The following is a 12,953-nucleotide window of genomic DNA, read 5'->3' as shown; positions in this document are numbered from 1 at the left end:
TCAAAATACCTCACGGCAAAGATTGTTTTCTTAGTCCAACAAAAAATACAATATCTGACTCATAAATTTAGTTCAGTGTTCAGATAAAAATTGATAGATTTCATTTCGCTGAAATCTTGCCTTACATTGGAATAAAGTTTTTTCGATATTCAATAGCAGTTTTATCAATAAATATAAATTATATTTTAAGTCTTCGTCTGCGATATAAAATTACTACCAAATTCAAAGCTTTGCACTGTACAAAAACAGAAAACCAAAGAGTATTAAAACCTTTATCTGTTTTTACAGGATATTTTTGCAAAGGCTCAACCATTTTTACGCGGCTTTTACGTTACGTTTTACGGTTCTAGGTTTTACAGAAAATCGTGGTTTGATCATAACTACCACTATCATATTGCTACTATATGCAAAATTAAGTAAGTACTACGGTGTGTTCTATAGCCGTTCTTATATGTATAACAAAGTTCGTTCAATAACCAAGTATAGCGGTATATTTGGGCAGATCCACGTAGCAAAATTGTTGAAAGTTACGAAGAAGATCCAAACATGGGCCAAGAATCAAAAGTTCTAATCCAACGACGGGAGAATGAATGAGCATTGGGGAGCCTCCGACACACAATTGGGGGCAAAAGTAAAAATATTTTATTCAACAACAAGCCAGCAATTGGTACTCTGAATGAAATTTTGCGAAAACACGCTTTAATAAGGGACTTGTCTGCCTGACAGTGAGTAACGAGCGGTGTTGGGATACAATGGACGAGCGATCGGTAGCTGTAGCTGTACTATAGCAAGTTATAGTCTATCCGTTTCAGTTCTCTTTCTTATAGATTGGAAACTTACTAACATGTTTACTAACTTGCTCGACCAAAATTATAAATAGATAAAAGTATTTTTTTCTTTGCTGACGGTAACACCATGTTTAAAAGATACTTTACAATTTGTATTAGCCTCATTTAAAAGTTTTTTGTCAAGACAGAAAACAATGTAATCTGGGTTACCCAAACTTTCGCGTCCTGTACTTAGATGGGCGTTCGTAGATCAAAAACGCGTATTTCCATAGTCTGGTCATGTGCTAAAAACTCTGAGTCGTCAGAGATCTTATGGCCATACGAAATAGCCGCTAGTCCGTTTTTTCCTTCAACATATGTTGAAAAAGCATCGTATAGAATTAGCTTCACATATAAAATGTGTCGCAGCCCACAACATTATTATTTTCAATGCTTAACTTCGCAAAAATCGTTTACCTTTCAGCAGTAGAACTCATAAGCTAAACAGGAAGCAGTAAAGATGGGCATCCCAAGAAAAGTCAAAATTAAGCATATAAAATAGACATTACAAAACTAACGGTACTAAAGAGAAAAGTGGGTGTACAAATAAAATCCGTTTGAAACATTAATCTTGCTAAAATTTTAGGCCGAGGTCAGCTTGAATTGTTTTAAAGTGCTTTTTATTGTAGTCTAATTTGGCTGCGGCTTCATTAGGCAGAAAAATCTCTATATTTCTTTTTATTTCGGAGCGGCCAACCACAATTCCATATTCATTCCAGGGACCTTGACCTAAGGCCGAGCTGAATTCACCCGCAAGTAAAATTTGAATGTTAATAGGCACTTTTGTATTTGTGCACCTAATTAATTAAACATGTAAAGTAAACTAGTCCTCTCCTTCGGGCGCAGTCGGATAATTATAACGAAGTATTGAACATCCCGTGGCGCCCATAACTCTGACGTAAGAATATTTTTTCAAGTTTAACAATATCACAAAAAATTGGCTTGTTAATTTACTTGCTTCAAAAAATATCAAATTAGGATGTTTAGTAATTTACAAAATAAATCATTGAGGGGAGTCAATGGTTTATTTTGCAAATTATTTCTTCAGGGATGACCAACATTGAATGATATCTTTTTACAAACGAATTTTTTTACCTTATAATCCATCGCGATGATTACAAATTAATTCAAGATACGAAGAATCACCTTATTATATAAACATGACTCTATCAGTTACACAATGAGAAGCGGACGCACAAATGATTATATTATACATACAAAGCTGGCTAATCATATTACTCGTAGCTGAGGTAAGAAAAACTTAATCTGACTGAGTTTGCCACAAATAATACCGAAGGTTTCTGTTCGCTATATTAGATTTACAGATATAACGTTGCCCACCTGTCTCGGCTTATTTAATTAAGGGATGTTTCCCCAACGGTCGGCGGGGGGCGGCAAAATCTCTCTCGGATATTGCTCTTGAAATATCACATCGCTTATTGTAAGCAGTTTTTGTTTAGTTGGAATTTATATTTAATACTATGCTAGTGTTTGCATTCATTAAAATTCAAAAGGGATTTGGTTAAGTTTTAAACATACGGTGTAAATTATTAGAACGAATGAAATTACAACAGTACGTATTTTATTAATACTGTACTGTGTATTTTATTAATACGCGTAAAATTAAATTAATAAGTACAGTATTAATAATACTTATCCAAGGTTCCACGTTCCAACTTAGTCCTTAGAAAAACATCGGTGGCCGACCTCAGGTAGGCCTCTCATCTTATATGAGGTTGATTAATGACATCAATGAGCGGTAACACTTACCATTATGGACTGCATAATTTGCCACTTCTGTAATATTGTATAATAGTAGTGATAGCCTAGTGGTTTAGAAATTCCACTTCTCGATCAAGGGGCCCGAGGTTCAAATCCCAGGCACCGAATTTTCGTGTGTTTCTGAAGTTATGTGCGTATTAGAAATTAATTATCAATTGCTTTATCGGTAAAGGAAAATATGGTGAGGAAATCTGCACACCTAAGAGATTTATAAAATAAAAAAATCTCAATATATGTGAAGTCTACCATTACGCACTTAGCCATTCTCATTCTCAAAGGAGACCCATGCCCAGCATTGGGACAGAAATGGGTCGATGATGATGATAATATTATCAAAAACGAGTACCTACATACAATACTTAACATAAAATGACAATCTTAGCGGACCATTACGACAATATCAATCTTTTCTCTCACACAAAGAAGTAGCTTTAGGGTTTCGATCAGCAAATTGTTGGAGCTTTGAAATCCATGAGTCCCGTTCAATACGCAGGAGCCGCCGGCAATCAATCACACGCAAGACGGATAAATTTCACATAACCAGACAATGGATTTGGGATAAATTTCACATAATACTAAGCTCTAAGGTACAATACTTTTGAGACATTATGTCTCTTTTAAGCGTAGTATGATGCGTAAATCCTATGCCACTTAATGTTGTTTAACTGAAAGTTGGTTGCAACCTTTATTTATTACTGCTGGGCATGTGCCTTCAACTAGGAAGGCCTGATGCCTTCACCATATTGTTCCAGTGACGGTTTTTCCAGACTGGTCGGTAAAGTGTATGTCCAATGAATGATATAAGTTTCAAGCTTCTTCTTGTTCTTTAAAGAACAGAACTGTTTAGCCACCAGCGGTCACCCATCTAATTAGCGGCCACGCTCTACATTGCTTAACTTTGTAGATTGGTTAAAATCTACACAAACACTACGCGATTGTTAGTACCTAATAATTCAAGCGTTAAGTATCTCTGTGCAAAGTATATAATGTCATCATTTATAATTCAGAATATTTTACTACACATACCCACATCTAATAATAATATATAGGTAATAGAACGATTATCCTTCATAAGTAATTAATCACTGATTAATATGTCGTTCATCCACAGGGGAATTATTGAAGAGCCTCTCAATGTCTAATAAGCTAATCTTGGATCTTAACCGAATTAGCTTTGAGACTCGCAGATTGCTATTCAATTTAGCATCCATAAGCTACCGATTAATCATATACAAACTATTGTTTTGTGTTGTTTGTAAGATGGATTTAGCCGACAGTGCAAGAGGCCAGTGAAGCCTATGGACACTTCGTAATTAATACACACTAAATATTTCAAATCTATCTATTACGGTTGAAGAGATAGAGCCATGTGAGAAACGGGCAGATGAAGAGGTAGTGATAGGGTCCCGTTTTAACCCATTTTTTAGTATCATTTCCGATGTCTATGATACATACAAATATACCCAGACTCAGAACAGATATCTAAATTAATTATTTAGATATCTACCTGGCCGGGGATCGAATCCGGAACTCATTGTGTGTCAGACTGACACGGTAGCCACATGGTCATATGAGTTGTCAAATATACAATTCATAAATTGTTCATGTGCTAAAATAATACTAGTTGTCTTATTAGATTATAACATTATGTGAAGAGGTAAGACAATAAAGCTCAAGTCTAGACCAGTCTCAACATAATACGAGTACTGTTGATATTTCAGTTCTCGTGGCAATGATTTCCCTAAGTCAATACTTGATAATTAATTTCAAATACTTACAGAACTGAAAAATCAAAGGTGCTGCCTGAAGTTTGAACCTGGGACCCTCTATTGAGATGTCGACCACCAGGCTATCACTGCTACGTATATTAGTATGTTGTCTTATAAGATTATAACATTATGTGAAGAGATAAGACAACAAAGCTAGACCATAGCAGTCTCAACATAATACTGATGATATTCCAGTTCTCGCGGCAATGATTTCCCTAAGTCCATAACTGATAAGCGATCTGGCGCGGTGCCAACAGCTGATTGCGTGTATTGACCGAAAATGTGTATATTTTGGAAAATTACTATGTAGCTATGTTAACGTTTGAACTAAGGTGAATAGATAAGGTAATAGAATTGATACGGGAATTTCCTTGTTCAACTAAAGAGGTAATTTGGGGTAAGGTTAGAAGTTTTCCGACCTATCTGAACTTTTTCGGTGCCCGTCGTGTAGAATATGCGACGCTATTTAAATTGTAATAACCGAATACGAACCGAACCGAATAAAGTGCCGAGTGCATCAGCGACCAACTTTGTACACATCTATCTTAATCTTAATCTCTAAAAGGAAACAACGCATATCAAAGCGTTCCTGGAATTTCTAAGCAGAAATTTAATTTCTAATTCCGTAAAATTGTATGAGTAATAGTGTCGCCTTGCAGTCAGACTAACTAACCGAATGTGCATCGGTAACGAACATTGTAGGCATCTATCATATTGTGTTTAATCGAAAAAAAGCGCATATCATAGCGTTTCGGGAATTTCTAAGTAAAAGTTCATTTCGAATTCGGTAAAATTGTAATAGCTCCGCCTGGCAGTCTAACGAACTAACTGAATGTGCATCGGTAACGAACTTTACGCATGACGTATTAATTACCCAATTTCCGTAAATGAACAACGTTTACTGCGAAACGCGGCTTAACCTGACCTAAAAATGGAAAATAATTTTAATTAGCACACTAAGTAGATTGCAACTTTTTGATATGAGTGCATAATAGTGTTTCGTAAATAAGACTTTTTCTACATTCATAGGATAGGATTTTGTATTCCGCAAGTGCACATAAACATATCTACATAAACATCCAGATAAAAAGGCGGTAATAGTCAAGTGATTGAAACTCCATTTATTATTGCATGACACGTATAGAACCTCGGTTCAACCACTCGCGGTTTTCGATGTGACGAGCGCTTATTTTGTTCGTAGCCATCTAGTAATTAATGAAGAGGGATTCCTTCAAAAGGTCCTACTTCTAACTAATACTATCATTATGCAAAGTATAAAGTCCGCAAATCCTCAATGGATAAATAATGGCAAACCAACTTGAATATAACACAACTAACAAGAACAATTACTTAGTAACCAACGCGTGTGCGGAGTTGTTTCGGCTTAGTCATAATGTAAACATAAATCAAAACTTCGTATACCGCTTGTACACTAATACTGCGGTATATTTACTGCAGGTTCCGTTTGAACATCTAAAGGGTCTAGTATAGATGTAATAAAGCGTTTTATATGCTCATAACTTATCATTTAACTAAAAGCTAAAAAGAGATTTACGTTTTTGTTAAAAAGCTTGCTTGTTCCAACCTAACCTAACCCATCCTATAGCTTTTCATATAGTGTAACTTAAAGCGTAAAAGTGATATTAACTGACGCTCTAATGATTAAAATAATTTTGAGTGCAATATACAAGTTTATTAGTGAATATGTACAGCTACAAAATGCAGTCCATCTAATAGGAAGTGGCTACTGCCGCCCATGAACATAGTAATGTAGTTAACTCCACATAAGAAGATTCCTACCAGAGGTCGGCCACAGATGCGCCGCTATCTCCGGGGACTAAGCTGGAACGCCTTGAAAAAGTATGTTGCCCGGACCACATCCTTCAAACCAGAACACAGCAATGCTTAACACTGCTGTTATTAGGCAAACTGCTGTTGTGGCGATGGTGTCAAACCACAGCCTTCATAAGGTACTTTCACTTTTGGCGGTATAATAAATAGAAACACATTTATATAACTGGAGTTATTACTCCTCCTACAAATAATACATTAAATATAATAAAAGCGTATTAATACCCGACTAAGTTCCAGAGAGTTTTAAGCCAACATTGTTCAACTTTTCTTTGTCAAAGCGAGTCGAGAAATAATCTTGGATTGTTTCGTAATGGTCGACAAACTTTCACAATACTAGAACTAATACAATTAGATATTATTTAAGTAAGCAGCTTTGCAATCAATATAAGTGCGGGTCACTCAGAGGAGCTCAGTGAAGTAAGGTCAATTATTAAACGTTTGACCGCTTTTGTTTTTTATATAATTATTTGTCAGGTCATCCAACGTGTATTTTTGCGTTCTGGTCTAAAGTGTGGTAAAGCCGCGACAGCACAAGGCATTCCAGCTTAGTCCTCAGGTGTAGCGATGGTACTGCAGCCATCGTCAGGTAAGATTCCAATCCCATTACGGCTGATTTTAAATTTCGAGAAAAAATATTGTAATAATTTAATAATGTTCTCCTTTATGAAAAATCAACTTCAAACTATAAGAACTTACGTCTAAGCGATTTACTTCGCATCTAGTAGTAAATTATTCTTTTATTAGTTCTCAGTGAAGAACTTTAAATGCAGAACTAATATAAGAATAATTTCTCGCTAGCTAGACAGGTTGCAGCTTAGTTATAACATAAATCAAAACTTGTAAGCATACCGCTCCACTGCACTAGTTTTAATACAGTTTCTGTATAGTTACTAAGCTCCTACTACTTCTGAATGTATTAGACTAGTCAGAATAGATATTTTATTGCTTAATTCTAATGTCAGTTTGGCCAGGAATCAAACCCAGCGCATTGCGTGCGCTTCTGTGTGCTCTACGAATGTACACATAATTATATTATTGTGACAATTATCGAAGGTTTTCATCACTGTGGACGTGAGAAACACACACTCTCATATATTCTGCAATTTACTCTTAAGTTGTTGCCTACGACATCTGCGGAAACATATTTATTTCTTTTTTATAGCTGACCCAGCAAACTTTGTACCGCCTCAAAATCTATTTATCAAATATATTTCATATAAAATATAGCCTATGTTACTCGTGGATAATGTAGCTTTCGAATCGTGAAAGAATTTTTGAAATTGGTCCAGTAGTTTTGAGTCTATTCATTACAACCAAACAAACAAACAAACGAAGTTTTCCTCTTTATAATATTAGTATAGGTAACGAACACTTGATGGTAAGTGTAAAGTCTACATAGAACAGATTGTACAGCATTTTTGACACTCTTGAGGATTATTTTTACCACATAATATCTATTACCGCCGGCATCTACAGTCGCCCTACGAAATTCAATAATTATATCACTCTAGAAAAAAGTGATTCTACCACCTGTAAAACTACTAAATGACACTCGTATACCTATGGTAACACGACTGAGTAAAAGTTAGTCTGTGACCTAAATTACTAGCTTATTTAAACTTAGTCACAGCTTCAATTTTAATTTATATTAAAACTTGTAGTTTGGGACCACCCTCTAGTATTAATGGTGTACCCTAGTTGTTCGCGTTACGAAACCTATTTACCTCAAGTTAGTTTATGGTTTGGAACTCCTACGTGTTTGTAGGGAAACTATAGATGGCAATTGCAGTTTTAGGCCTACACCACGATTTCCTATTATTTCCGTTAACAAGCAAGACGCAAGACTGGGATCGAATCCAAAACAAATGCAATTGATAATTGTAATTGCATGAAATCATTGACCGTGACTCATACTATGCTCATTATTTGAAAAGTTACAAATTTGTAATTTATGCCCGCTAGAACGTGTTAAAATTCAACAAAAAATGTAAAAACTGATTAATAACAGGCGTAATTCAATATATTTTTAATTCATTGGAAATTTACTGACACTTGTATTTTTACACGTTAAATCATAAAAAAAATCATTCTCAAAAATCCGTTTGTACAGTTTAATCTACACGGTAGAACCGATTCAACGGACTTTCCCACAAATATTGAGTATTTACAGCAGTGAGATACGCTTTTTTACGCTGAATATATCAAAGGGTGCGTAAAATGTAACAGGAGTGCTTTTGGCCAAACGCGGTAGCGCAGAATAAAAAAATACCTAAAATATTTCCAACCACATTCCAGTTATGCTCAAACTGCAATAACCTCAAGCAATGTAACATCCAAAAGCTACAGCTATTCGCAAATATTGCGCCGACAAACAAACGCAACAGAGTATAAAAAAGATTGCAGTGTATTGGTTTTAAAGCCGCTGGAGCGTGCACTGATACACCCTGTAACAATATACGTTGTCAGTTTAAATGGATATTTGGTTATTTTATTTAAAATACCTTCATAAAATATACGTCGAATAGGCAGGTACTTTCCTTTGTGGAATTTATTAAACGGAAAATATAACAGTCCTTTGAGAAAGGAAGATCTGCCGACATGCTGCGTGATCATAGAGCGGCCATGCACCGATAGCCTCAGTTTGGAGTTTGTCAGTACATACGGATAATTTCGATGAGCGGTGCAATTTCTTGACGAGTAAATAAATTCCACAAATATCTGTGCTAATATCCAAGATAGGCACTTTCTACACTCAAAGCAAATTTCGTTTTTGTCTCGTTTATGCTATGGATAAAAAGACAAGAAGACAAACCAACCAACCCCACATAACATAACAAAAATAAACCATAAATTTGTTACTTAGACGATTGCCTAGCCAGGGACAAAACCTTAACCGAATACTAAATACAACCAGTATTGACAAATGCAATAGTTACGACGTACAACAATCATCTCTGGACTATTAATTCATGGAACTATTGAAGACAATGCAAAGCAGTAACTGACGAAGTTGTTTCAGTGCAATCAGCGAACTGATGGCAGTTTACATCGCAACAAAAGGGTGGCGATTTGGCTCGCCACCCCGAGACAATGACTGTCCAAAATATTTCCAAGCTTAGTAGGTACTTAGGTTCTAGATAAGCTTAATTAATCTTTGAAAATCATTTTTAACATGTACACAGTTATGTCCACCCCTGAAAATCTACGTGAATGTTTCTAACTTTAGATATGTTTATAAGATTACATAGTACTTGAGCTTGCAGTCCACCTGATGGTGAATGCACCCGCCCATGTACAGCCAACTTCATATAGATGAGGGCACCTGAAGCTGTTCACAAATATTTTGCTATTCCTGAAGACTAAGATAATCACCTCATATGTAATGCCACCCACAATTCTGCACGATAGAAATAGGTTTGGCAGTGGTGGTATAAACGAAAAAACAATCAATACCTACACTGACTACTAATCATATTATTAATTAGTAATGCAAAAGCTCACGTACATTTTCGAACATCTCAATCCCATAAACAATGAGTTCCAATTTCCCCAGACCAGGGTAACAATCTTACTGCGAATTGTTCCCAAGTTACTGCGAACGTAAATTCGTTATCTACCGGTGCCCGCACGCTAGTATTCCGGGTTTCCAAACAGCCCCTTATCTAGGATTAGTTAGGAAATCTTTGCGGAAAAACTGTCCGAGAATGGGATACTTGTTTGTTTGGATGTACTAAATTCTCCTTTGGAGATAGCTCCTTAATAAACACAATATAACTGGATGGACACTGTTTATCTTCACAATGATGAACAGACAATACAAATGTAAAGCCTAACAGCATGAAATTTTGAACAATAGTTTCTTGTATAACGTAAATAAGAACTAAAATATGTATACTTAAAATATATCCCCTAAAAGGGCTTAATAGAAAATGAACGCTCATAAAAGTTTTTCGTCTGTTTGTAACTGTACCTAGCTGTAACTTGGTATTAAATCGTGTATTTAGGTAATAGCCCAATTCAATACAATTTTGCTTAACTGTCATAAATTTATTGAAAACATTTAACTTAAATAAAAAATAATATTCATTTTCCCCAGTCCGGGTAACAATCTTACTGCGAATTCGAACGAGTTTGCTTCGAGTCGAACCACAGAGGGTTCTACCACATTTATTTTCATTCACGGATAAGTAAAAGATCTATTTTTGTAGTTTTTACAGACTACCTAACAGAAGAATTCATTTTAGCGGTACTTTCGTTTACAAATAGACAACTTCGACGGAAGGAGCCAAGCCTTCTTTTAGTTTAAAAATCTTAAGACTTCCACTTGCTATCCACAAAAGTAGATTCCTTACACGCGGACTGACGTCCGTTCATCCATTAAGAAAATCGTGTTCGTCCAGGGCCGAATTTAAGGGAGGGCTTCCGGCCTCCACAAAAGAGGGGCCCCCACAATAGAGACGTAGGTATATCTTTTCCGTTGAGCTTTTTTTTTTCGCTGTATTACCTTTATCTACAGTACTTTGTACAAACATGAATACTAGAAGAATCTACCTGCGTTTCACAATAAAAAATTTATTGAAAAACTCAACTGAATTTTTTTTTCATTTTATTCGGAAAATAATTTGGGGCCAGGGGGCCTCCACTCCTTAGTTGTCCCAAGGCCTTTAGACCTTTAAATCCGGCCCTGTGTTCGTCATTATGTGTATTCGAAAGAATAAATTCCAAAATGCTCTTCAAATAAACAATATTCTGTCGTTAACCAGTATCACTATTTTAAGTACCTAGCAAAACAATGTCTGAACTGAAACCACCAGACCAGATTTACCTTCAAATCGAGATGCAGTCGGTTGTCAAGTACAAACACGTTATGCAAACTGTATCGCTATCTCGTTCTCTCCGCACACAATACTGTATTCGACATGTTAGACGTAAATTGAGAATGCAGTAACACTAGCCAGTACTGCCAATTCTCGATAATATCTCGAAAGTCTCTCGAACTATGGTTGTAATCCATGTTATAACTGAAAATGTCATTAGTATTCGTTTTTAGATACCCTTTTTGTATTATACATATATATTTTGTAATACAGGAGTAGCAGACGAGCATGTAGTCCACCTGATTGTAGGTAGCTACTGCCGCCTTTGGACATCTGTAGTCAACCCTAGATAAGTTTAGATTCCTATCTGAGGTCGGCCACAAATTTGCCGCGAAAAAGTATGTGTTCCTTGCCACACCCATCGAACCATAACAGCAGCGCTTAAGACATTTACAATTGCAATTTATAGCTTGACAAACCGTCTTAGTAATAACGAGTTCTGAGTGAAATTAAGTCAGTTTTGAGCAAAAGGTACCTCCGATAGGCAAAGTTGGTCCAGGATTGTTTATTCACAACGAGGTAGGACGTGATACGATTGTTATGCATTCTGTTACGCTTGTGCAAATAAACATTTGATTTATGTGTTAAATCCTAACCTTATTCAATCTGAACACAAATCTGCATTCCTACCTACGAAATCTATTTGGTTTACAAACTACACATGTTAGAACTATGCTCAAATTAAACTGTTGACATTTTTTTGGCTATTTATATTGTTAGCGAACAGTATCGGGTATCTACTATTTTAATAAATGTAAAAGGGCTTACCTTGATCCTACTTTTCATCAACATCTTGAAATATAAACTGTTAACTGGCGTATTGATATAAAATTGTAAAAAAAGCTTATATTTTGTAAGCATCCACCACAGATTAGAATCTATGGCATCCACAAAAGATTTTATGCATCAGTGTAATTATTTCAACACGGTAAGCTCTTGGGTGGATGACCGAATACTAAGGATTTTTAAGAACTGGGTAGTTACAGGTTTACATTTTTAATATATGTGATATACGCTTACTTCAATTTCTGTTAGAATAAATCATAGTATTTTTGCATAGCTTTTTTATATACGAGCTAATTTTATTTTTTCCGAAACGAGACTATCGTGTTTCGTGACATTTTACAGTATGCAGGTCACATATTGGGTACAAAACAAATAAAGGTCTGTAAGGTAGGTCCTAATAGTGTAGATATTCATTTTTGAGTTCGGAGTGAAACAGTGTGAACAAAGACTAACCATGATCAAGTACGGGTAGGTATAAGATTGTTTATTCACAACGTGGTAGGACGTGGTGCGATTCGATTGTTATGCATACTGTTGCGCTTCAAAACCGAATTTGATTTAAATTTACTCATGTTTGGATTTTAGATTTAGGTTGTCCTGATTTGATCCTCCAATTCAGGAATAGATGCGAAATAGATATGAAATAATCGTTAAAAATAGTCAAAAGTCAAATAATATCACATAATTTTTTCCTATATATGACTTAGGATCGTAGGATCGTATTTTTGTGGAATTTTCTTGTTTTTTATATATTTTTATCGTTATAGGTGAATAAATTGACAGGCAGTCCACCTGGTGGTAAGTGGTAACTTCAGCCTATAAACGTCTGTAACCACTCCATATTGAACAGGGGTTTCACCTGAAGCTGATTATATAATTGAATATTGCCAGTTAGAGGTGATAATCTTTGTGATGGAAATTCGTAATATATAGAACTCCACCAGAAAATTCAACTAAAGTAACAAACTTTGACTGTGCATGTTAAATCAGCCATTGTCACTTTTGAGATACCTACCATCAAAGTAACTAAATCTGAATAACAATTTTCTTTGTCAGAA

Source organism: Epargyreus clarus, unplaced genomic scaffold, assembly GCF_041222505.1.
Source record: "Epargyreus clarus isolate Ecla_fem2 unplaced genomic scaffold, WU_Ecla_fem_2.2 ptg000019l, whole genome shotgun sequence".
NCBI lineage: Eukaryota > Metazoa > Arthropoda > Insecta > Lepidoptera > Hesperiidae > Epargyreus > Epargyreus clarus.
Note: the sequence above shows the minus strand (reverse complement) of the source record.